This window comes from Motacilla alba, chromosome 12 (assembly GCF_015832195.1).
Source record: "Motacilla alba alba isolate MOTALB_02 chromosome 12, Motacilla_alba_V1.0_pri, whole genome shotgun sequence".
Classification (NCBI taxonomy): Eukaryota; Metazoa; Chordata; class Aves; order Passeriformes; family Motacillidae; genus Motacilla; species Motacilla alba.
The window spans coordinates 4,088,491-4,113,148 of NC_052027.1; the positions used below are offsets into that span (position 1 = coordinate 4,088,491).

Genomic DNA, 24,658 nt, shown 5'->3' on the forward strand with positions numbered 1-24,658 from the left:
ATTAGATTTTTCAGCCTGATCTCCTGTGTATCATAGGTTATTGATTCTCACCCCTGAGCAGAGCTGGCAAGCAGAGTTCAGCCAAACTCTGTTTCCTAGAAGCTGATGCAGGCTCAGGGGTAAGACAGTGAGCACTGGAGAAGCATGAGGCAACCGTGGTGTGTGCAGGTGGATCTGTGTTCAAGGATATGTTATCAAACTGTTCAACAAACTTTAAAACTTAATGGAAAACAAGCTGTTCAAGGTGTCCTTCAATGTCAGGATTGTTTCTCAAAAAAGGTTTGGGTCTGTCTGCTTCTACTGCAGTGAGGGGTGCAGTTTTCAACAAAAACCTATTTATTGCAGGATGGGTCTGTAGTCTTGCAAGATATTTCATAAAAAATAGCCACAATGAATGATATGTGTTCCAAGAAACTGGATGTCAAATTTAAACTGGGCGAGAATTGAAAACACTGAGATAATAAACCATGAGAATAGGAGATAGTAATGGAAATAGTGATAGAGTCCTAATTAGAGCAGTGCCACTGAAACAGGGAAGGTTAAGGGTTTGGTTGATTGAGTTTGAGCTCAATTGCTTGATAGCTTAATTTCAGGTGAAATCCCATCTCCTGAGTTAGCAGTTAAGCCGCTCAGAGCAGTTGCAGAGCAGGACTCTACTCCTTGAGGAGCAGCCACGTGGCCCCGGGCGTCCCAGCCCTGCATGAGAGCCTGGCCTCGGGCACGCGGGGTGGGAGGCAGCTCAGAGCTGGCAAAATAGATTTTTATTCTGCGTGGTTTGTTTGCTTTCTATTTTTTTCTTTTTTTTTTTTTTTTTCCTGTGAGCTCCAAGGAGCTCTGAACAAAAGCAGAAATAACAGAAGAGATACAGCAAGGGTCTTTGATGGTTAAACCTTCAGAATTAAGATGTTTGCATTCTCCTTTATTTAGCACTGTTAGGCATAATGCCTAATTATATGCCAGTTTTTCCTCACAGTAAGAATTAGAAATGTTTGATTTGGGGAGAAGGGAGAGGAAATGTATTTTTACAGAATTATGGGCAACAGTGTTAGTTTTCCAGGAGCAGTCATTTGTTTAAATGTAGTACAAGCATTTTCAATAATCAAACAGCATTCAGTGAGCATTGTAAATCAGGGATAGCTTGCATGCTGAAAATTTGAAAAGTACAAAACATGCTACTAAAATTGTACATTATTGATAACAAAAGGCACGTGTAGACTTTTAAGATAACAAAGATAGAATCCTTTAGAAAATCTTTAACAGCAAAAAAATCAACACAAAGGATTTAGCAAAGTTTCACTTAGTTTAAAATTTCAAATCTTAATGCTTGTCAGAGTTAAATGCTGATTAAATATTGATAATAAACCAGAAGCTGCCTGCTGAAACTCAGAGCTGAATGAGATGATCAACAGATAAGTCTGTGGGTTTGAGCTATAACTTTCTTGTATAGGTATATTTTCTCCTCCCTTCCCTTCAAGCCAGGGAAAAGGTCAGAAGGACTTTTTCTCCTAAGCTCAATACAAAAAATGGTTTGTGTAGTTGGTCTATGTGGAAAAAAAAAAAGTGGACCAAAAAAAAAATTGCTGTTTTCCAACTTCGTTTTATCAGGAAGAGAAATGGTTCTCAAACCAGGTTGTCAAGTCGCTGTGCCGCGTCTTTGCTGGCCATTGCAGGCAAAAGTCAAAACCCTGAAGCACACTCTTTCAGACCCATTTCTGCTTATGAAAGGCTCAGCAGTGTGTGCAGTTTCTCCCCAGCACTCTTCCTTGCCGGTGACTTCCAGAAGATGTGCTGGTGATGTCCTTAGTCCTGTTTTATGTACTGGCTTGGGTGGCAAGAGTGTTTGCACATCAAGCAGTGGGAAGTTGGTAGGACGATGTTTTCCTTAGTGAATTTGGCTCCTTGACTCTTCCTGCTTTTGACCTAAAGGTCTTAAAGCATATTCGGGAGCAGAAACAGCTCCTGTCCCTAGAACGTGTGGTGTGCAGCTACTTCTGAATATGGGTCCTGAATATGGGCTGGGTTTCAGTCACAAGGAGTTCTGTGACAGAGCAGACAGCCTGGTTCTTGGGCATTTTCTCCAGTGTTTTCTCTGCAGTGTGCCCAAATTACACAGAGCTGTACTGGAAGCATTTTGCATGAGTGCTTGTGTCACCCTCAGCAGGAAAGATAAACCTCATTGATGCCTGCTGCTCCCTTGCTGCTGGGTGGTAGTCCTGTAGCTGAAGTGATCAGTGTCTGTCAGGCCTCATCTAAAACTGGATTTATTTACTTTTCGATTATTGGGAGAAGTTGTAATATCTTAGAGTGTGGTGAAAAGTGTTTCTGTATTCATTAGTAACAGAAATTACAACAATACCTGCATGTTTTGGGGTAAACCCTAAAAAGTCTGTGTGGGGGTCATTGAAAACACAAAATGTTTGAAGACCTTACCTATTTGAATGAAAAGTTCAGTCCAGACATGTGTGAAGCTGTAACTTTTCTGAAACAATCAGGTCAAGAAGATGTAGAAAATAGATTAAGACATTTTGGGATAATTTAAGAAGTATCTGAGCAAATCTCATTAACATGGCCCACTAGCTTGCTGTATTGAAGACTTCAAAGATCTGTCAGAGGAGTTCTTTCTGTGCTATTGTCTGCCAGCATTAGCAATCTCAAGAGAACATGTTTCTTTTGTTTTCTTTTGGCCCATTTAGCTTTTCTTCTTTATCTTCTTCTTAATATTCCTTAATATCTTATAAATCTTCAAGTAGGTTCATAGAAAAATATGTTTCTCTGCTTTTAGATAGTCAGTAGCAGGTTTTGATCCTCTTATCTGATGCTTTTGGACCAAATCTTTCTAGTCTTCATGAAGATTGCTAAAGTGAGCAAGATTTGGCCAGTATTTTGCATAATCCCATGGGGTTTCTTCTGTTAGCACCACCACCCATTCTGAATCCCTGAGGAACATGGAGCACAAGGTTGAGAGGTTCATGCACACCTCCAGATATGCCTCATCTGCACTCAGAGATCAGACAGGTGCAGGTATTGAAACAAATGCATATATTGAAAATGGCCCAACATGTAAAGGTTGTGACTGCAAATTAAGCAGCCAAAAAGGATGCACTGATGTTTGCCAGTACAGGTGCACCTAGGAAACAGCTCATAATACCCCATGTGATGCAGACCATGCAATTTCTGGCCTGGTGCTTTAAAACCAAGCTGGATAATATGTCAGGATGTGCTGCATTTCTTGGCTGAGGAAGGAATTGGGAATGGCAAAAGCAGGAACAGCATTGATATGTTATTCCAGAACCAGAGCATGACCTCCAATTCAGATAGCCTGAACTCATGCTTGGTCTCAAACTCAGAATGTGATGGAAATACCCAGTTTCAAGGTTTCCTTCTGGAGCAAGCCGTGAACTCTGAATTCAGAGCTGTGGTAACACTTTTCACAAGTCATGATGCTCTGCCAGTGGATACAGTGATGTTTTTCACTTCCTTGTAATAGGCTTGGTGGGCTCCACACACACCAGGGCAGTCTGCTGGGGTCTCATGGCCGTGCCTGTGTGTCAGCAAAAAGGGCAAGAGTCCCATGCAGGCTTGGAACCTGCCTTTGGAACACTCACATTGCAGACAGTGCACATTCCTGTGTTATAAAATCTAGAGATGTGAGAAAATGACTCCAGAAACAGATTCTTATTGCATATTTTATTTGGTCATCTGTAAGGTCACACTGCCTGTTGCCTGCTCCTGCACCAGAAATATATCTTCCATGATGTTTAAGTTATTGTTGTTCAACGATGGCAGCCGTGTTTTACAAGTGTTACAAGACCAGTGATGTCAGTGTGCATTATGGGAGGCCACCCTTTTTATCTGGTAGCTCATCCTAGAGCTAGGGCATAAAAAAAAAAAAAAAGAAGAAAAAAAGTTATTTTTTGTTCCTGATTGCCTGCCCGTATTTCTCATTGCGACATATGAAAGCATTTTTCACTCAGATAATGGCAGGAACTTCAGACACCACCTCTGAGATGTTTAATTGTTCAGTGTTTCTCCCAGTGCAATCTGTGAATTTTAATTTGTGGCTCTCCCACCTCTGCTGGCTCCATACTTTTCAGTGTGTTTTGCGTAATATTGCTTAATTGCTCAAACAGGTCCTTTCTGACTCTGAGCTCACTGTTTATTTTTTTAGTAGGGTAGCACAAACATTTGGACATTTGTAACTAAGACTCTGACGTCATTTCCATTGCAAACCATTAATATCCAAGTTTATAATATTGCTTTTCAAAATAGATTTTTGTTGAAATATGATGATCTTTTTTTTCTTAAGGGTAAAATTGTTACCCCCCCCCCTTTAAAAAAAGGGATAAATTGGCATCTTTTGAATAATAGGTCTACTTCCTTTTCCTGTCATACCCTTTTTGTTAGTTTTGATAGCTCCTGTATTTATCTTTATTAGTTGTAATACAAGTGTTCCACCTAATCCTCTGACTTATTAAGGGTTAGTGGATCCCAGCACTGGAAGGAAATGTCTGTGGAAGGGCACAGCATTTCCTGCTCCTGGGGCACTTCCACCAATGGAGCAGGGCCACAGAGTTGTGACATTAGTAATTGTCTGTAAAGATCTTAGAAATAGAAAGTGCTGCATTTAAAAGCCAACAACAGCATAAATCAATAATATGGGCAATGAGAGCATTTCCTTCTTTTGGGGGGTGGGGGACTTTTTAACCCTTTTTTTTTGTAGTTTGTGTTTGTTTTACTGCTGTCATCCATTGAAATTTTATTCCAGTAATTGGGAAAGGGAATTTTATTGGGAAAATTTTGCTTCTAAAGATTTTTGAATGTAAATTGAACGTTATTAAAAATGTTGTTATCAAAAAGGAACAGAAAAATTATCTCTGAAAAAGTGCGAATTCATTTGCATCTTTGTTCCTCTTTAAGACCCAATGTCCAGGAAGAAAAATGTGGTTCTATTGTTTGTTTCCTTTCTTTTTAAGGAGGGAAAGATGATTGCTTTTGCTGTTGCTTGCTTAGAGAGTCCAAAGCTTTGAGCTCAGTTTTGGAGAACGTTAAAATAAGCCCACAGGAGGTCTTGTAAAAGTTGTAAGAAATTGTAAGCATGTCTGCTGAGTCAATTATATGAGACAAATTGCCAGGGTAAGGCTGAAAGGTTCCAAACTTGCTATTTACTCTCTGCTATCTTTAAACCAATTTATTTCTGCCTTTGATTTCACAGCAGATAAATACATGTTTTGGGAGGGAAAAAAAAGATACTAATTAGACAAAATATTAGTTAAAATTGAAAGAATTACCTGGATTTTTATTCATGTAATTAAAAGTCTGGCCTGTTCTTCTTTAGAATGGTGACTATCTGAGAGAACATAGTTTAAAAATGCAGACTGGCTTTTTAAAGTTTCTCCTCAACAAGACTCAAGTGCACAAGGCAGTTCTTCTTAAAGACAATTTGAATTTTACTAATAGTTACTAATTTTTAAAAATTGCACATCTTGCATCTCTGAAACCATTTGCGATTCTTTCCAGTTTCTTAACCCTGCAATAATTTTCAGAAAAGTGAGAGAACAAAAGCACAAACCCAACATGTGGATGGTATAAATCCCATGTGTATAGTGTGTGCATGCTAAATCTCCCCAAAATTTGTGTCCTGTGTTCATGATCTGCAGGCCAGCTGGAGCTGCTCCATAAGCTGCCATGGTTAACTCGCCTTGAAATACACCCAGATCAGCCACTGGATTTTCTAGATACTTGATAAGGTGAAAAAGTCCAGTAAAGTCCTTTTCCTCTTTTCCCAGCACAGTTAGGGTGGAAAGCTCAGGGAGGAGCTGGGTAAATAGTTTGGTTCATTAGGCCTGGCTGTATTTGAAGCTGATGCTCAAGTCCTGCAGTGGTTCCTGGGTGGGCAGGGCTGTGTTGTGGTGCTGTGCTACATCCTCTGCATCCCAGTGTCACTTGTACTCCATCACTTAAGGAACCTGTCTTTGAAGCTGCCCTGCCAGAAGCTGCCAGTTGCCCTCTTAGCAGGAGAGTAGGCCTGCACCAGCTGTCTGATGAGGTACCAGGGATGATGAGGTCCCCTGCTGCTGCCATGCCTGGGGCAGCACATAGCTGGCCAGGTGTGAAGTCCCCCAAGAACAAGTAGGACCGTTGTTCCCACCTGCAGAGAGGACTGGCCCCCAAAAGAAGGAGCATGAATTTAGGGGAGCTCACAGAGAAGCACAGCAGTCGGTGGGCTGCTGGTGCGGTGGGAGGAGGTTGTGTGGGAACCTGTGATGTGTAGGAGAAAACATCAGTGGGACAATAAGTTTTTCCCCCAGGAGGAGGGAAGGGGAAAGGTCCCAACAAGCTTGGTGGACATTAGAGGGGACTTCTTTAAAAACAGCTCTAAAGAGACTGGTCCTCTGACATTGACATCCTGTCTGGTCACTGCCCATGGACAGTGATCTGTGGCATCATCTGGGCAAGACCTTAGAGTATCTCTGCAGGAGAACTAGAGTTTATCATAGTTTTATATTGGGTTTCCCTCAGCGTGTAACTGGATGCATTAACAGTGACATGATCCCGGTATGACCTGGACTTTAATGGGTTTGAACTTGGAACTGTTCAAACATTAAGAAAAAGCCCTCACTCCCTGCATGTATTCAGCAGCTGCTTTTTATATGCAGAACCCAGAGCTGCAAAGGTTCACCGGTGGTGCATTTTCAACTTTCAGATGAAAAGGACTAAATAACTGCCAAAAAAAATGGGCTATTTCTCTCCTGATGCAGATGTGTGACTGCCAGGACATGCATACATCAAAAGGATAACGTGCCTCTGAGCAGTTAAAAACCTACTGCTTTGTTTTGTTTTGCTTGAGGCAAACAAAATGTCAAGGCCTTCAGTCTTGGGAGAGGGTTTTCACTGTTAATGTGTCCTTTGCACAGAGCCTGAGCCCACAAGACAGGATTTGGGGTTCGTTTCCTACCCCTGCAGCTGACTAACTCCATGGCATGGGGACTGTTTGTTCTGGACAAAGCTTTCTTGGTGTTTTTTTTTGACTTCGCATGCTGCCAGTTGTGCATGATGTACCATCCAGAATATGCTCTTTATCCTATGTCAGACCTTAACTGTGGCAACAAGGCAGTGATTTGATTTTCCTGTCTGCAACGAGAGCCAGATTTTCCCCTTGTCCTCCAGAGGGACATTGCAGGTTAGATTATCTGGCTGCTGTGTGCTCAGGCAACTCAGAAAGTTAAAAATTGTTCCTTTTAAGAAAGAAAACAACAAACCCAAAGCAAAAAGACTCCCCCAAAACCCAACAACAAACCAACCCTACAAGGCCTATTTTTTTGCCGTTTTGGAAGGGTGTCCCATTCCTCTCCTGCTCAGCCACACACCTAATGCGGTTTCTTTACCAAGTTTCCACTTGAAAGAAACTCCATTTACAGAGTTATCAGCTACCTGCAAACAGATGGGCATGAGGGAAGGCCTCATCCTAGCTTGGGCTGGTGTGTCACATGGAGCTCTGCAGTAATGATGGAGAAGTTAGTCACCTGCCAGCAGAGTCATTCCCATGGAATGATGATAGAGTGACCCGGAGTAAAGATGTCTCTTTGGAGAGCTGTTGACAGATTTACTGACCACCAGGTCAGACTACATTGCCCTTTCTTTTTGGTATTGTGAATTACTATGTGTTGAGTTTTCTTATTAAATTGTTAGCAAGTTGTGTTGTATCGTGTCTCTGTGGTGTCACCAAAGTCACCCTGCCTTACCCTTTCTCCCTCCTCCCCAGCTCTGTTCCAGGAAATCCATCTCCTGCTCTTCCACGGAGTCACAACAACGTTGTTTCCTACATAATACTTGTCTTTAGGGATGTAAATCCATGGTCTACAGACCCTTGGTTCAGTTTTTTCCTCAAAACGTTAATGAGCTTTTTAGGCTTTTTGGGAAAAAATAATTGCCATTGATGATGACATGGTATAAAAATGTAGCAGCTAAAGCATATGTTCTGTTGGTTTGCCTTGTCTTATAGGAACATCATTTTTGCACATCACTATTAACAATGCAAACACCCTGAAATGCTAATAGCACTAGTAAGCTTTTAATTCCATGGAATTTATTGCTTGCTGTATTTCCATGAATTTATAACGCTTTGATTCTTAAGAGCCCCATTTAATCAGTTTTGCCTGGCACAGAACATAATAAACAACTTGCTGGTGCTAAAGTGCCACATGGGGGAGGCTGCTAACAAGAAAGTTAAATGCTTCTGCCACTAGCAGTTTCTTCGCTGTATTTTTCATGAGCTGTTACTACCAGTAATGTACTTTGCTGGCTTTAGAGCAGTGGTTAAACACAGTGACAAACCAACGAGTGCTCCAGTGCTGTAAACACCCAAAGCAATGCCATTTTTGTTCAGAGCTACGGTTTAAACCAGGCTTGAGACTCAGTGGCATTTTATGGTGATCAGGGATTTTTTTTTCCAAAGGTCTCGCTTTTCTTAACAATATGGGGCTTTTAGGAATAACTAGTGAGTGGTATTGATCAAGCAAAACAGTGTAGGGAGAGAAAAAAGAATTGAAATACCTTAAAAACAATTCTTGTTTGTTTATGCTGTTTGACCATCAAAGTACAAAAAGACTGTCTTAGAAAAATACCAGATTATCAAGTGCTTTAAAGCAGAAAATGTCATTTGAGTCTCAAAACTGCACCAACTTTGTATAATTACCCTTTTAATTATCCCCAGTGGCCCATGAAATTTGTAAAATAGAGCATTGAGAGTTTGATTTACTTACATGTTGCACTTTAGTGTTATGCTCTTAATGAATATTGTTTAGTACTAATGTCAAGCAGAGATTGCTGAGTGCTATAGAGAGGTGCCTGCTTCAGAGCTGGGTATTCAGCAGGGAATTGTGGAAACTCCACCTTAAATGAAGAATATCTATGTATCTAAAGCAATATGCTATAATTTTTATTGCCTGAATGGAAATGATATTGATTTTATCCTTTGCATGCAAAGTAGTTTACTATATTTTCTTTATTTAACCATGCCAGAGAATGAACCATTTTTAGGGCCATTATTTGCTTTTGTGTCAGCATCTTCCTTGTTATGGATAATAGTTATATCCTTCCTCTAAAGGACCAGAACTTGGAAGCAAGCTCTTTAATTTGCCCTTAGGACCTAACTGGTTTAGCCTCTGGTAATGGAAATAACAGTAATCAATATTTGATGTGGGGTTTCTGTGGGGTATCCAAATATCATTTATTGCCAAGAAATTGCTGGAATAAGCTTGTGGGAAATGTAATCCACAGTGTGGTCTGAAAACCCAGCTAAATTAAACAGGCATCTTCAAAGGTGAATGGAAACATCAGTGAACAGTGAGAGTAAAAAGAAAGAAAGCAGAGTCTGAAGGGTTAGATAATAAGATGTAATAGCTGGTGACCTCTAAATTATTGGTACAAATCTGAGCGCAGTGGAGACTCAGCAGAAAGTATTTGCATTTGAAAATGGTCATAAAATGCTTTCAAGTGATGGTCTGATCCTCAGGATCCTCAGGATCTTGTCTGCTGACAAGTTGGGGCGATTGCATACTGTGGGTGAATGGCTCTTGGAATGATGAGCTGCCTTCCTCTTGCCTCACTTTCTTCTTTCCCCTTTTGAATTTAGCAAGTTTTACGAGCACTGTCAAGTGCTGGTATGGGAGACTGGACCATTGGTATCGCTACCTTGGCATCTCTAAGAAAGTACATGACCAGATACCTCCAGAGAAAGGGCAAAGCCCGAGGTTTTACTTTTTCTTCACAAATTTTGTTTGTGTTTTCCTGCATTAACTTCTGTGACAGTGTTGGTACTTATCTATCTATGAGCTGGTTTCATTATTCTGCTGAACTCACGAGATTGCAGCATGGCATCACATTTCACAGATCAGTTTTTACTGAGTAAAAACTCAGCTCTTCATTTGTTTTTCCAATTTGTGAATATTCCTGTACATTTGTCATTTATGTTGTTGATACATAAATACTGTAGTTTGAGGAAAGAAACAACAGAAGACCAATGATTTTGCAACTTTCTCATAGTTCAGAGAAAATTTGAGCTTAAATCCAGGCTTTAAATGAGCGACAAAAGTCTGTTTACATGCCAAGAACCAATATTTTAGAATATAATTTTTTCTTAAAGTGAAAGAGTGATGTGTTTGGTGTTCAGCTGAAATTTAGGAAGGCAAATTGTTTATAGATGCAAATTCCAGGGAACTGATTTCTGGAATTCTGAAATTTGAATTTATTTATATTTGAAAATATCTTGTTTAAAATAAGCTGAAGGGAACAACCTATGAAGAGGCTAATTAAGCATTTCTGTGCGATGCTGAGCACAATGGGACTCCTTTTTTGTTTGTCCTGAGGCCCCACAATAATAAACAAAACAACTGCTAATAATTGGAAGCCTTGGTTTGAAGCCGTGCTGACTGCAGGACACAGGCAGTGTCAGTTTTCAGTGAGTGCATCAAGGCTGACCTTGAACTCGTGTGTGCTGATAAGAGCAGTGCAATAACCCAGTCATACCCAGAGCTGGTCGAATGCTCAGCACTGCTGGTTGGCTTTGGTGTTTCTTTTTTTCCTTGTCTCGTGCCCTTCTTTGGCCAAAGGTTGGATGCTCCAGGTACTCCTGATGTCACCTCAGCCCCAGCAGTACCACAGATCACTGAGGTGCTCCTTGTGCCAGGAAAGCTGTGTCCAGTTTGGCAAAGGAGCATGAGAAGATAAATTTGCATAACAGAAGTGGTTCTTTTGGCTCTGTTTGATTCTGGGTGCTATGTCTGCTGTCTCCTCTACCACTGTGCATGGGTGCATCACTCCTTTCTGCTCGTACAGCTTTTTAAGTGTGTGTGGTATCACATCACACTCTGGCCTTAATATTCCAGGAGATGGTAGAAGACAGAGTATTTGTCTGGTGTTTGCTATTGAAAGGGTTGGAAGTTTGCCTGCAAGCCAAATTGCATGGCAGGAGATTACAAAACGTTTAGTTTCCAAATCTGATTTTCTCCCTTGTGAATTTTTCTTGCTTGCTCAAAGGCAAGATTCATCTTGACCAGCCCAGACTGAGGTGGAGCTCATAACCACACTGGAAAGAGTCCTGTGGCTTGGAAGAGCAGCTGGTTGGAAGGAGAACAGTTTTTCATGAGCAGTCAGGGTGCTTTCAGTTCTCACCCCATCTCTCTTCATACTCACGAGCGTTGGTGGGATGTGGTGACAGCATGGACTTGTCACTGAGTGTTTAATGAAGGTAATAATTAGTCATGATGCTGCCCCACCACAACGGACAGTTGCAAGTTGCCATTGCAAATCTTGCATCCAGGAGATCACCTCTGTATGAAATATTTGTGTCTGTCTAGGCATCAAAATTTGGGCAAGAGCTTATGGCACTTTTGGAGCCACTGAGCTGCTCTTATAATGGTTCTAAAAAATAAATTAAAAATCCAAGGAAAAGTAGAAAAAGGCTAAACCCCAGTATATTTAACTCAGTGTTGGACATCTGCAGTAGTCTGGCATCACAGATATGGCCTGAAATGTTACTCTCACCTTAGAAGTAATGAAGAATAAGAGAAATTTCTGAAAGGGCGTTTTACTGCAGTCTAAACTTGGAAGCATGAAGTGGAAGGTTAAGAAGAACACAACTCTCTGAACCTCATGGTTAGACTCACATTTGGCCACGCAGCTGAGGAGGGGCAAGGGAGCCAAGCCAAAACCATCACAGAGAGCCCAGATCACTGTAGGCATTCTTGTTTTCAAAGTTGGTAGGAAATGGTTTTCTTAGAAAAAAATGGAATTGGTGTTCTTTTTTTTTCTTACTTTAGGAGCCAGTTTTCTGATCTCCAGTTCGTATTATGAACTTGTACTGGCCTCAAATTTTGGGTCTCCATTTCGCTATTTTTCATGAGCTGTAGTTTTTACATTTGTTGGCACATTGTATGTTTTTGCAATCCTGCACGCCTCTTACTTTTAAGTAAAGAAGGGAATAAGGAAGAAAACTGTGTTATGTTGAAACACTCTTTAGATCCCTTTGCATATGCTTTTGCATATTCTTGACCGATCTTCCTTTGTTTTAGGTGTTTGTAGCACTTTTCTCACACTTTGTACAATCTTTAGCAATAACGGGGTAACAGGAGTGTACCAAGGAGAGCATACTCCAGAGTGTGTCACCTAGTTTCCCATCTGAAGTGGAAGAAAGTTGTCCAATTGGCCATGTGCTGTGATTTACCATCATTAGAACTAGTTTTTGCCTCCTTGTAGGGGGAGTTAATCTGTTCTAGGGAGCCTACAATGAATCACACTGAACTGTCTATGCCACAGATAGGTAGGTGCCACCTTTAAAAGTGCCAGTAAGATTCTGAGGCACCTTTTCCAGCCAAGAGCAAGAGGTGCACGAGATAAAAGAACCATTTGCCCCTGCAAGAATTGTGCATTCACATGATTAGTGAGGCATGGTATTAAATTATTTGAGCTTTGTGCATAAATATATACTGAGAGAAGCTCTGTAGCTGGGGACTTTGGCTATAGTTTTCTTCTTCATGGGCAAAATTCTCTGCTGCAGGTAGAGCTAAGAGTATTTTGGTGGAGCAGCTGAAGAGCTGGTCCTCCTTGTGTGCGTGTTGCTCTGTCCCACACCCAAAGAAATGCCTCCTCATGTTTTATGGGTGGACTTTGCAGCTTGATTGGAAATAGAAACACAGTAAACAGCAACTGCGTCTCAGAAATATCCCCAGCAACACAAACTGTCACTATTTCAGCTTCTCTCCCAGGCTGCTTCTTAGGGGGCTGATCTGCAGCTATATAAAAGCACAGTAACATAAGCTGCAGCACCAGCCCTGGAAAATCTTGTAGTACAGCTAACAAATATCTGCAAAACCTTGTTTGTATGTATGTGCGCTTATGTTTAAGATGCAAACTTGTATCTGAGTGCGTTCGGCTCCCTGCAGTATATAGCTGCAAAGCTATTTTGAACATCTTGGGAAAGATAGGTTTGTAGTCTGATTTTCTTTTTTTACTGTGTTTTTCTCCCCCTGATGATGTTTATTAACATCCACCCCGATGTCCAGCTACAAGGGATGGGCGCATAAAAGTTTACATGAAAATACATTTCTCTCTAAGTGCTCTCTCGCTACGATTCTTTTACAGCTTTAACCAAAACCAGTTTCATCCTGTTTCATCCTTTACCCCTCAGAGCTGATAGAGAGGAGGGATATTTCACTTTCATCTACAATTCACCTTGTCCTTTCCATTTCTCACTTTGGCTTGCTTGTTGATTTGAAGTAGCGGGTGTGACCAGCCATCAAAGAGCCCTGTTGGGATCCCACTGCCGGGGAGAGCGCCCTGGCTCACCCTGGGGATAGCAGGAGGCACAGCCCTGACTCCTTCTTTTCATTCCAGCTTTTTCCGTTTGAGCACACCAGCACATCCAAAAGTCTCCTTGCTGACCACTAGTGACTCAAAGCACTGAAACAGGAGCTTGCAGTCAAGGCCAATGATTATCTCTTCTGCTTCATTCCCTGAGCTGGGACCTGTAGCCGGGGTCTCCGGACGCGGTTCAGTGCATTCAGGGATGTGCTGGACATGAAGGATTTGCCTGTTTGATAAAAGAGCTGCCAGTGCCTCGGGCAGCTGGCCCCTCTTTGGGCCAGTTGTGTTCTGCTCAGAGAAGAGCACAAAGAGGGCAGATGGGAATATGGAGGGAATCTTGTTAGACTGAGCCAAGGAAGACGGAAGGGCTGAGCTCCAAGGCTGACTCTGTGTCCCTGGGGCCAAGAGACGAGTGTGGGGGACAGTAGTGCACCTCCACCTTCTTACTCCCACCCCTTTTCCTTACGGATTTCATGATTCTCTGTGAGTCTGGAGACACACCTGCCAGCCAGCCCCCCACAAGGGCTTTGTTGGGTACAGGACTTTGGTCAGGAGTTTATGTTCTTGTCAAAGTGCAAGTTAACGAGGTGCTGTAATAATTATTTCAAAGCAGTTTTGGAGGAAAACCTGTGCTAATTGGTTTAGTTTTACTGCACAGCCACCTCCTGACCTTCCTTATTTTTTTCTTCTTTAGCTCTGTCCCCTGCCAGAGCTGGACTAGGTAAGGCAGACCTGCACATCCTTAACTGAGGCAGTGAAAACTTACGGACACTGAGATTCCAGGAACAATAGGTGGATTTGGGGCAAAGTCGTCATTCTTTGTAGCAGATTCTGCTGGTTGGGTTGAATTTGGCTTGGTTTGGTTTGACGGGGAATATATTGATCACTATTTCTAAGGATGTCTGTCCTGCCTCTAAAAACAAATATACCAAACCCAGCAGTAAAAACAGGCCATACGTACTCAGTGTTATTTGTCTGGTACCTTTCCTTGATGGAGTTTCCCCCTCTGCAATACAAACAGTATCTTTGGATGTCTTAGATTCAGTATGAGATGTTTTCAAAAATCAGTTTGGTATCATGTCCTCTAGTAGCCAAACTCTATTAGAAACCAGTTTGAATGTAGCTATGTGTAAATAGAGCTGAAAGAGTCTTTCCTACCTCTTTTACTTAATCCTAGTAATGTCTGTAGGCTAGAACTCCAGCAGGTTCTTGGGTAGTTTGAGAAGAAAAATGTGGGAGTTGTGCTAAGCCACCTGAGAAGGAATTGCAGCCAGTAAAGCCAACAGCCACATTTAACCCCTGGTACATCACCGTAACACACATTCTAAGAGTGATAACGATTATTTCTGGTACCCTAAGCAGGGAATGTGTACTGTCAGCTGTTGTGGAAGCAAATTAAAGACAGTCCTTTTCTTAACCAATGTAAAAGGAAATATTTTTTCTGCTTAATTTCTACTTATAAGGGAAATTATTTTGAAGAACTGTATTTTTTTTTCTATCATTACATTTTATTTCCCTTCACCCACCTTTCCCAGAATCTTCTGTGTAGCTAAATCCAGTAAAATAACAGCAGCTGCAAAGCTAAGAGTAAGGCCAGGAATAGGTTCCAAGTGCATATTTACAGCTGCCCTTCTCAAAGCATCCTGCTTTCTTCAACACTGAGTCTGTTCTCCATGAATCAGACCTTTTGGAGATAGAGGGACCTCTCTTAGGTGTCTGGGTTTGAAGAGGTTTTTGTGTTTGCAAGGATGGATATATGTCTGTACACAACTGGCCATGAAAGGTCTCACTTTTGTGATTATTATTATTATTGTTTTGTCTTTCCTGATTATTTCGTACTACTCCTCTCCAGTGATCTCTTTCTAAAAAGCTTCTGTTGTGAGCCAATAATGTCAGTGGGCTCAGCCACTGCTATCGTGTGGTGCAGAGGAGTGGGAAGAGGGTATGACTTTGCAGAAACATAGGGTTACCTCCAACCACAGAAATCAGGCTGTAAAAATGATGAATATCTCTCTTCTGTCATCCATAGATCTGACAGTTTTGTATAACTTATGAATTAAACATCTGGGAGGTGTAGATGTATTTTTTTCATTTAACAGTCACCAAAACTGAGGCCGATAAGCCGTTGAATAATTTTCAGTCATCCAGTAACGTTACAGCAAGTTTTGGGAGCAGATCCCTGGATTGTCTTTCTTAACAGAAATGGCAGAATTGTCATTAGAGTTAGTGAGATCAAGGTGGCACCTGGTGCTGTGTCTTAACCATGAGACTTTAACCTTCAGCTCCATGCAGAACAGACAGGACCTTTACTGCAGAGGCCTCATCCAGCAGACCCCGACAAAGTAAACAGCGTGACACTTAATTTATCTACCCCAGAAACATGAAGGGCTCAGTCAACCTGATGGGATCTGTGGTTCCAGGGAGTCTAGGTATTTAAAACGTGATGCTCAGCCTGCTAAGCCATCCCCTGCAGCTTTCCTTAGTGCATAAGATATGAAAAAATCTCCTGTCCTGCAAAACAGATATTAAATTGGATACTCTTTCACCCTGCCACGATAAGAAACGTGGCAGAGAGAGGCAGGAAAATGGAATGCTGCTTAGAAAGAAAATATATTTGAATCTAACATAAAAATTGGTGAGATAGGAGGATTTTCAGAGCTAGTAGCAATCCCCTCCCCAATGAGTTGCTGAAAATTCAACTCTCCCTGTAGTTTTTGCTCTGGATTGTGAATAAAAATGGTTGTGATTGATGAAGCGTTTGGTGTCTCACTGTAAGTTGGTCAAGAGGGACTTCTAAATCACCCAAATGAAATATTGCATTATCATGAACGGTAACATGTAACTGTTAAGTATGCCGTTGCTTATCATAAGCTCAGGCTCCTCTGGAGCTCTACCCGGCGAGAAATCTTTGTGAGCATTGGAGCAGAGAGTCTCCACACAGCCTGGCAGCGCATGGGCCCTTCCCTTCCCTTCCCTTCCCTTCCCTTCCCTTCCCTTCCCTTCCCTTCCCTTCCCTTCCCTTCCCTTCCCTTCCCTTCCCTTCCCTTCCCTTCCCTTCCCTTCCGGCAATAGCAGGGGGGTTGAATTTTGGCGTTTGAAAGGAGAAAAAGACAATGTGCCTTTGGGAAGCCTTGGCAATGAATTTACTCCCTCCTGTATGGGGATCATTACATAGTTGTGTTGCCTTTTTAAAAATTTTTTCTATAAAGCTTTTTTACCAGTGCTGGGCATGGGATGATAGGTGAAAAGACAAAGTTGATGTTTCATGAGGAACGAGCAAAATAGCATTAGGAAAAAAAAAAAAAAAGTAATTTCTACTTTCTTTACTAACACAAAGAAGTGGCTGATTTTGTTTCTGTTAAAAACACTTCCAGAGTAGAGACCCACACTTCCCATTGAAAAGGCCTGTATTCACAGTATGACTGAAAGCCAATCCAGTTGGGCTGAAGTTTTCTATGTCCAGAACTTTCCACGAAGGCCTTGGCAGCTCTTTCTCAGAAGAGGATTAGTGAAATAGATGTTGCTTGGCTGAGTGAGAACACAGAACACCAGTTAGCCAAGCAGCCTTAGGATTTTCCATGTTTTAAGGCTAAAATGTGGAAATGGGGAGGGAGGTCACACTGAAGTCCAGGATTTTGCTTTGGATATACCTGCACATCCTGATCTCAGATTGGCCAAGCTATAAGACTCCAAAGGTGCTGCAAACTGAACTAAACTCTGTAGTTCCCTGTAATGGCCAAAAAATGTAACCAACCCTTGGTACGAGATAAGTGACTAAGTGACGTGCTCAGGCAGTCATGGTTCATTTCTCTGGCTTTCTTGTCCCTGTCTGCTCATTTTCCTGCTTCCGAGCTGGCCATGTCTCCTCTCTATTCAAATCAGGTGGCTTCCTGTACCCCTGCCTGTCCCTCTGCTGGGGGGCAGAGAGGAAGAGGACGAGGCAGTAGGTGGGGAATGGTGCCATCCACCTGCCTCCCACAAAGTCTTTTACCTGCCTGTTCTCATGTCTGTGCTCCAGCACGTGGCAGCTTGGTGACTTCTCAGAGAAGTGGTGATTGGGGTTGCTCACCGAGATAGATCAGTGATGTTCCTTGTTTTCAGGAGTACCCTCAGGAGTTTCGGATTTTTTTTTTTTGCCAGAATTTGGACTGTGGCAGAATGCTCAGCAAGGGCAGACTTCAGTACAAAATGGCTAAAATTTGACAAATTCACTGAAAACAAGGTAATTGGGATGGGACGGGGTATGTTGGGTGGTGTTAGTGGTGACACCTGTTCCAAGAATCATACTTTAAAATACTGATAGTTGAATCAGTGTAAAGTTAGAGGAGAGTGTTCAGTGTGTATTAGTCTTGGACACTTTTGGGGTGAAGTAATGCTGCACAGGGGTTGGAGGAAGAGGAGGCGAATGAAGCTGGGCCTGCACTGGTCCCCCCATCAATAGTAACCTTAACTCATGAACCTAAACTGAAACAATTGTTAAACTTTTATCTGAATAGGAAAGCTTCACATCTTCTTAACAGAACAGATTCTGTGGCTACTAATTTATTACTGCAATTTAAGAAACAGACGTCTGTCTGACATGTGCCATGTAGTTCAGTAGGTCACCAGTGACATCATCCTTAAAATCATTATCTTTGCAAACCGTGCATTTTGCATAAAAGCTTTTATTTATAGTCAGTCATTAAAATTGGACCTGATATTTACTTTTCTTCTGATTAGGTTAAAGAGTGAATATCAGCAAAAAATACCCTCCTGTTAGCACCAAGCAGTTTGCAAAGTGTGCTATTCACATCAGCCTTTCTAAAGGAATTATACTGAACTGTTATGGGCTTAGATGGTGTGTGTTGGTTAATGCTTTTGGTTTTTTCACTGCTAAGACTGAATTCATGTCACAAGGGGTGCATTTTATTTGGTTTTGTTCTTACAGGTTCTTGTCCTCACTGCAGAGCAGCTGGAGCCTGCAGTTTGCAGTGCAAGTGTTAGACTTGTAGAGGAGTGCTGTTCTAAAGGATGAGGAGACTGCTGGGGGGCTTGGTGGGTGTCCTCCTTTGCTCTGCGGGTACAGTAGCAGGAGGTCCAAGGCAGTCCAGCTTCCTGTCTATGTGTGAGTGTTTTGCAGGGCCAAACTCTGTATCATCCTGTTGCCCTGTTTTAAAGGATGAGGATTCTGCTGGGGGGCTTGGTGGGTGTCCTCCTTTGCTATGAGGGTACAGTAGCAGGAGGTCCAAGGCAGTCCGGGTTCCTGTCTATGTGTGAGTGTTTTGCAGGGCCAAACTCTGTATCGTCCTGTTGCCCAGCCCCTAATGTGTGTTTGACCTAAGGCAGGGGAATGGACTCCTTGGGGGCATCTCTCTAGAGCATGAGACGTCGTAAGGCACAAATGAGGTCCCCAAAGGATGCCATCCGAGTTGCACTGTAGGATGTCACCACCCAACAGCCTGTGATCTACTGGCCATGGCTTACAGGGCAACACAGCCCTAAAAGGTCAGACACAAAGCCCCTTTCAAAGATCAAGTTCTTGGGGTGTCCAGGAACTCTTCTCCCACATTTCCTCATCCTTCTTCTGTCTGGCTATATCCTTGACATGAAAGGTCATGTTGAATCTGACACTCTGTGAGTGCTTAAAAGTAGTGAACATGAGTGCTGGTAACTTCACCATCCCAGTTTTCCCCATGGAAGCTCCAAGGTGGCATGGGGTTTGCTGGCCCAGCAGGATGGGCTGTGCAGGATCAGAACCCGCTCCAAGGGAGCCCAGGGACTTCTTGCTGGGCTGGAGAATGCATGAGGCGAGAGAAGAACCTTTCGAAATTAAGAGGTGGTTTAATAACTGTAATGAAAATTATTTTGGACCAAAAATTATGTATTACCAGTTGGCTGAACTGCACAGCATACTTTCATATCATTAGATAGGGCTGGGTTGTTTTTTTCCCCCAGATCTTACTGCTAAGATCACTGGCCCATTTCAATTTTTATTGAAACAAATAAACCCAATAAAAACACTTATGCTGAGAGCTGAAGCTCCACAATAGAAAAAAATAAAAATTACTCTGTATTGAATTTATTGATTTATTTATTTACTCCAACTGGAAAATTGAGTATTGTGTTAATGTATTTTATAAGAATCACGGTGCTCGATGAAATGGCTAATTTATTTTAGCGTATACATAAATAGCTAGCAATTTTCAGTGAGACAGGCTAATGAAAATGATGCCATGAAATTGTCTATACTATGAGGAGTGATGGAGTCAAGTTATTATTGGTTGAGTGCTGCGACGTAGTGAACTGGCCATCATGTCTTTGAACTTTTGAACTGCTACTTGGTCGTGTGATTTATTGATTTTGGTATCAGCGTGTTAACTTTTTATTTTTGTTGGGGGGGTTGCACACGCAGCGCGGATGAGTAACGCACTGTGTAGTTTCGTAGATGTTTAGGTTAAACAAGACGGTTGAAAAATTTAAAGCGTGCTAACAGAGCAGGGTTACGCCATGTGGAAAGGCAGAGAGATGCTTGTAGGTACCATTAGATGTCAACACTGATGTTCTGATTGCTGCGGATTAGCCGAATACAAGCGAACTTGGCAGGGTAAGTGTGCATCCTATTTGTCAGAGACATGTTGCCTTTGTTCTAAATTGAGTGCGTGATCTCATAGCGACTTTGTTTGCCTATCTACCTTCAACCTCTCCTGGTGCTGTGTCTTATCACGGCGGTGCCTGGTACGGCAGAGCATCCACGCTCTCCTGTCAGCCCTTCCCAGAGGCGCACTCCACGTTGCTGGCTGTTGCTCGATGGTGGATGCTGGCTGGCGGCGTGAACAGCTCAACAGCTTGTGTTGGACTGTTGTACCAGAGAGCTGCCCCCATCCGCAGTCACCCAGAAGTGTAAACTTGTTTCATCTTCAAGCTGTGATCCCCTCCAAGGCTGGCTGTAGTGCTGAGCCTCCGCAGCCAGTGGCTGCCTCAACCCTTAGTGCGAGGAGATGCTACACTTGTTCTTGGTGATTTGCTTAGGATGTGGAATTCAGGCATTAAAATAATTTTGTTTGACTTAGAGCGTTTTCTTGCTGCAGAACTTTTCTCTCGACTGCTGGTAGGGGACCCTTTGCATGGCGGCTGCTCTGAGCTCTGTTTCTGATTAAACTGACTAACTTGACACCTGCATTTTACAATTTGCTGAAAGTGCTTTATCCTGTAAAAACAGCGATTTCAAAGCTTTAAAGCCAGCAGACTTGCAAGGCTTTGCACAACTTAGCTCATCCCACCAGTTCGCTGCGATTGTGCAAAACACTACTGGACTCTTCTACTCGACCCCTGCTTTCAAAATTGCAATTTTAGTGTCTGTCCTTCCCGTCCCCACTAACCCTCTTTTCCTGGTGTGGGTCTCGGCAATGCATGCAAGCGTTATTGTATTTCTTTCCTCAGTTATGAAACTGACATGTCTTTATTTGGATATTAAAAGTGCTCCCCCACTTTCCCCACTGCGACCCAAAGCATTTCCAGCAGCCTCAGGGTGAGCAAATGGGAAGCTGGTACCACTTGTCTCTCCCCTTCACCCCCCTTTGCCTCTCCATTATTATTTTTTTAATATTTTTTTTTTTTAATTTTTAAGAGATGAGCAGTTTAAGCCAGAAAACAAAACTGGTGGGAAAAGGCTAAAAACAGGACTGACACCAACTCCATTGGGGGGGGGGAAGAAAAAAAAAAATTCCATTTCATTGCAACTCTGTTATTGTTTACTTTGCCATACACATCCTAATATGGTTACCTCCCTGTCAAAGCGGCCGAGCCGGGCTGAGGGGCCCCCTCGGGGAGACGCTTCCAACTGCTGCTCAGACAATAAGAAACAAACGGCGCAACTCCACAAAAGGGCTGCCCGGAAAATAAGTGTCAAATAAATCCTGCCGAACTCTTCCTTTCCCGGCACCCGGCCCCCGCCGTGTGTAACCTGCGCGGTGCCCGGCGGGGCTGGGGGGCGGCTCCCGCGGATCCCCCCGCGGCCGGGGCCGGACGGGGCGCGGCGGGAGCGCTCCGCGGCCGCGCAGCGCTGCCAGGTGGTGCCGCCGGCCGAGCCCCCCGGGCCGCCCCGCGCCGCGGCCGCGGCTCCCGCCGCGGAGCCGCTTCTTATCTGCAGCGCCAGAACAAAGGTAGGTTGTTCAACTCCGCGCTCCGGGGGAGGGACAAGTTATTTTTGGAGGGTTGTCTTCCCAGTGCATGACTGGTTGACCTAAAAGGAGAAGGGAGAGGGGAAGAAAAAAAAAAAAAAAAAAAAAAACAGGCGGAAAAAAAAAAAAGAGAAGCCCGGCACCGCCACCCCACCGGCACAGCGTGGGGCGGGCAGGGGAGCAGCGCGGCGCGGCGTAGTTTTATTTTTATGCAACTTAAAGAAGCCGGATTCCCCCCCCCCCCCCCTTTCCTCCCCCTGTAAAATGCCCAGCTATTTCTAGAAAATTTACGCTGCTGAAATACTTTAATCTGTGTGCTCTATTTTATTCTTTTAAATATTGTTTTTTTTCTCCTTTTTTTTTTTTTTTTGCGTTTGTGATTTTATGAGCACATATTCCTCTTAGCGGCTATGAATTTCTATGAATTCTAAATAAGCTTTTCTAGGGATGAAACGTGCGGGGTATTTTTACACGAGGATTTCAACTTTTCGGTTGACATAATCTGAAGGTACCACAGCCTTTTCTGCGACTGTTCAAGTGCTTCCCTGCCCTGCAAGGAGTTATCACATTGCTTAAACCAGCCCTTTATGCCATCATTTTTCTTTTTTTTATTCTTTTTTAAGCCTGTATGTCGCTCAGCTTCACTGGATGCTTTTCTTCTCCTCCAAACTGAAATGCTCTCAGGTTTTGCTGTGCTTCTCGGTTTGTTTTGAACACGTAGGAAAATATTAATACAGAGCAGTGAAAAAGAAACAGTGATGCGTCTTCCGTTCAGGGGAGTCGGCAAACCTGTCCACTTCTATGCCGGGAAGTACAGAGAGCAAATCCATAATTCAGTGCAGGAGCAGATGAATCCACGGCGATGCATAGGATGGGTATTATATAACTTAATAAGAAATGTGGTTTTGATCGTAGGAGCGGACGCTGCGCTTGTAGGTATAAATATCAAATCTAGGTAAGTCTGTGGAAGAGCATTTTTCTTCCAGCCTGCATTAAGCAGCGTTGTCTTCAATCCCTAATTCTTATGGGATTTTGGGGGGGAAGTAGCTTCTTCCTAAATTCAGTATCATTCAAAAAATCTTTTAAATACCTGTTGTGTACTTGGTTGCTTAATTGGCTCTCCTTCTTCCTGTCTCTGCTGCCTGCTTTCCCCAGTTATTATGGGATCTCTAGATTTATTTTTTTTTAGGAAGTCTCAGTTCCAGAGCAAACCTGGATAGCAAAGCTGTTATTTTCCTTTTTTTTCCCTTTCCTCCCCCGCTAAAATATTATTTCTTACATATTACTGGAGATTTCTTTTCTCTGCCTTTTTATTTATTTTTCTCTTGAACTGTGCAGCCTGACCTGTGCTAATCAGAAACTCTTTTTAAAATATGAGACCAAGTCAGATTTATATCCACAAACTTTTATCCCATAAAAGTGGGATTGATTTTTCTTAAAAAAAAGACATTGCAACTCACTAATGGTAAACACAAATAAATGTGTTTTGTAAAATGAAAGGGTGTCTTTTTGAACACATTTCTAGTTTTTGCTTTTTGGGCCTTGCAGGGGATGATAGGAATTAGTAGCCTTTAATTAGACGTGGAGATATTCACATTTTACAGGGATTTATGTTAGAACATGGAATGGCGGGTGGCTTGTTTCCTCATTATGAATACTCCCTGCACATAATGAGGTTCATCATTAGTTGATGGAGTGAATTTGCCCTAGCTCTACCTTGAAAGGCACATAATTTACATACTACTTCAGAGCTTAGGCTTTAATGGATTCCTCGATGAATAAAATGAAAAGCTACTTTCTTTAAATTTTTGAACAGTGTTTTGATAATACGGATTTAATAAGACATTCAATTTCCTTGTTAAGTATATTTGAAAGTGCATTCCCAATTTTAGCACAAAATATACTTCCCTGTGTTGCTTCCTGTAATATTAGGTAATACATAAGCAAATATATACCACTGTAAACATTTTTGGGGACATAGAAGGATTATTGTACCCCGTGTGTGAGGTGACACCGGGCTCCTTTGGCCTGTTCTCCAAGCATAGTAGAGCTCACCTGCACTGTTAAAATATCACAGAGCAGACCTGCTCCCCTGTTCAAGCTCGTTCTGCTTGAGGAGTGTTTTAACTGTGTGTTTGCTGTGTACATTTGCAGTGATGGATCTTTGGAAATGTGTTGCTGGCTGCCAGGCTGACAGTGACAAACCCTCCGGTCCCACCTCCCTATTTATTTTAATGAGACGAGAACAGCAAAAACTTCTCTGGTGCAGTTCCACCTCTGGAACTGCTGCGTAGATGTGATTAGATTAGAGTAAATTGAATTGTAGGCTGCCTGATGTGTTATCATGTCATCAGCTTACTCCAGCCCTGGTCTACAGGGTAGAGTTAGCGAGACATCCTCATCGTCTTCCTCCTCCTCCTCCTCCTCCTGCCTCGGTGTGTAGGTGGGGGCTGTGCATGTCCCGTGCATGGCCAGCCCCTCTCCTCATTGACACTTGCCAGTGTGGTGGTGGAGTTGAGAGGCAAAAAATACGAAGCGAAGGCTTGTTTTGATAGAATGTTTTATTACCTGAAAACGATGAGCATATATTAACATTAATAGAATAGTCTGTGTCATTCTTTTTTAGGCAATTTACCTCTGCCACAGACCTGTCTGCTTCAAAATCTTTCTCTGTTCTAAAACATATATTTGTTTAGGGAGTTTTCATTGAAGTGTACATGACAATTACAGCTGTTCATTAACAAAATTGGGTATTTGTTTTAAACTTTAACCAATCACTTTGATATGCTAATTATGGTGTAATTTAATTTGAGCCCTGTAATGATGATGCCGTTATTATGGACATAAATGATGCAGTTAAGCTGAGAGTAATCTCATTTGCATACTGTACATGCCAGTAAATTAAGCCCTTTCTTCGACTGCTTCAGCTTTAATTTTCCACTTCTTTTCACACAGCGCCTTTTCAGCCAGTCTCTTATAAGCCCACTTTGTAATAGTGCTGATGACTGTTTGATGTGGAGAGTTGCTGCACCACAATAATGCAAGACACAAGATGTAACATTTAAAGGATTCATTATCTTACTGAGTGTTGCTTTAAGAAGCTGGGATTAACAAGGGTGGAAGTGTCCTCTCCGTGG

General features: G+C 42.5%; 1 protein-coding gene across 16 annotated transcripts in view; it reads left to right on the forward strand.

The window, feature by feature from the left end:
- FOXP1 (forkhead box P1) overlaps positions 1 to 24,658 on the forward strand; it is a 378,552-nt gene that overhangs the window by 162,529 nt on the left and 191,365 nt on the right. For 2 of the 16 annotated variants that reach the window (XM_038149492.1, XM_038149495.1), the window contains exon 4: positions 17,503 to 17,584. The exons of 11 other annotated variants lie outside the window; for them this stretch is intronic. The gene's annotated coding sequence lies outside the window, so the exon portion shown is untranslated. Of the gene's footprint in view, positions 1 to 17,502; positions 17,585 to 19,438; positions 19,946 to 20,009; positions 21,504 to 22,080; positions 22,477 to 24,658 lie in introns of those variants that run through there. 3 more of the 16 variants (XM_038149497.1, XM_038149499.1, XM_038149500.1) reach the window with 3 other exon arrangements.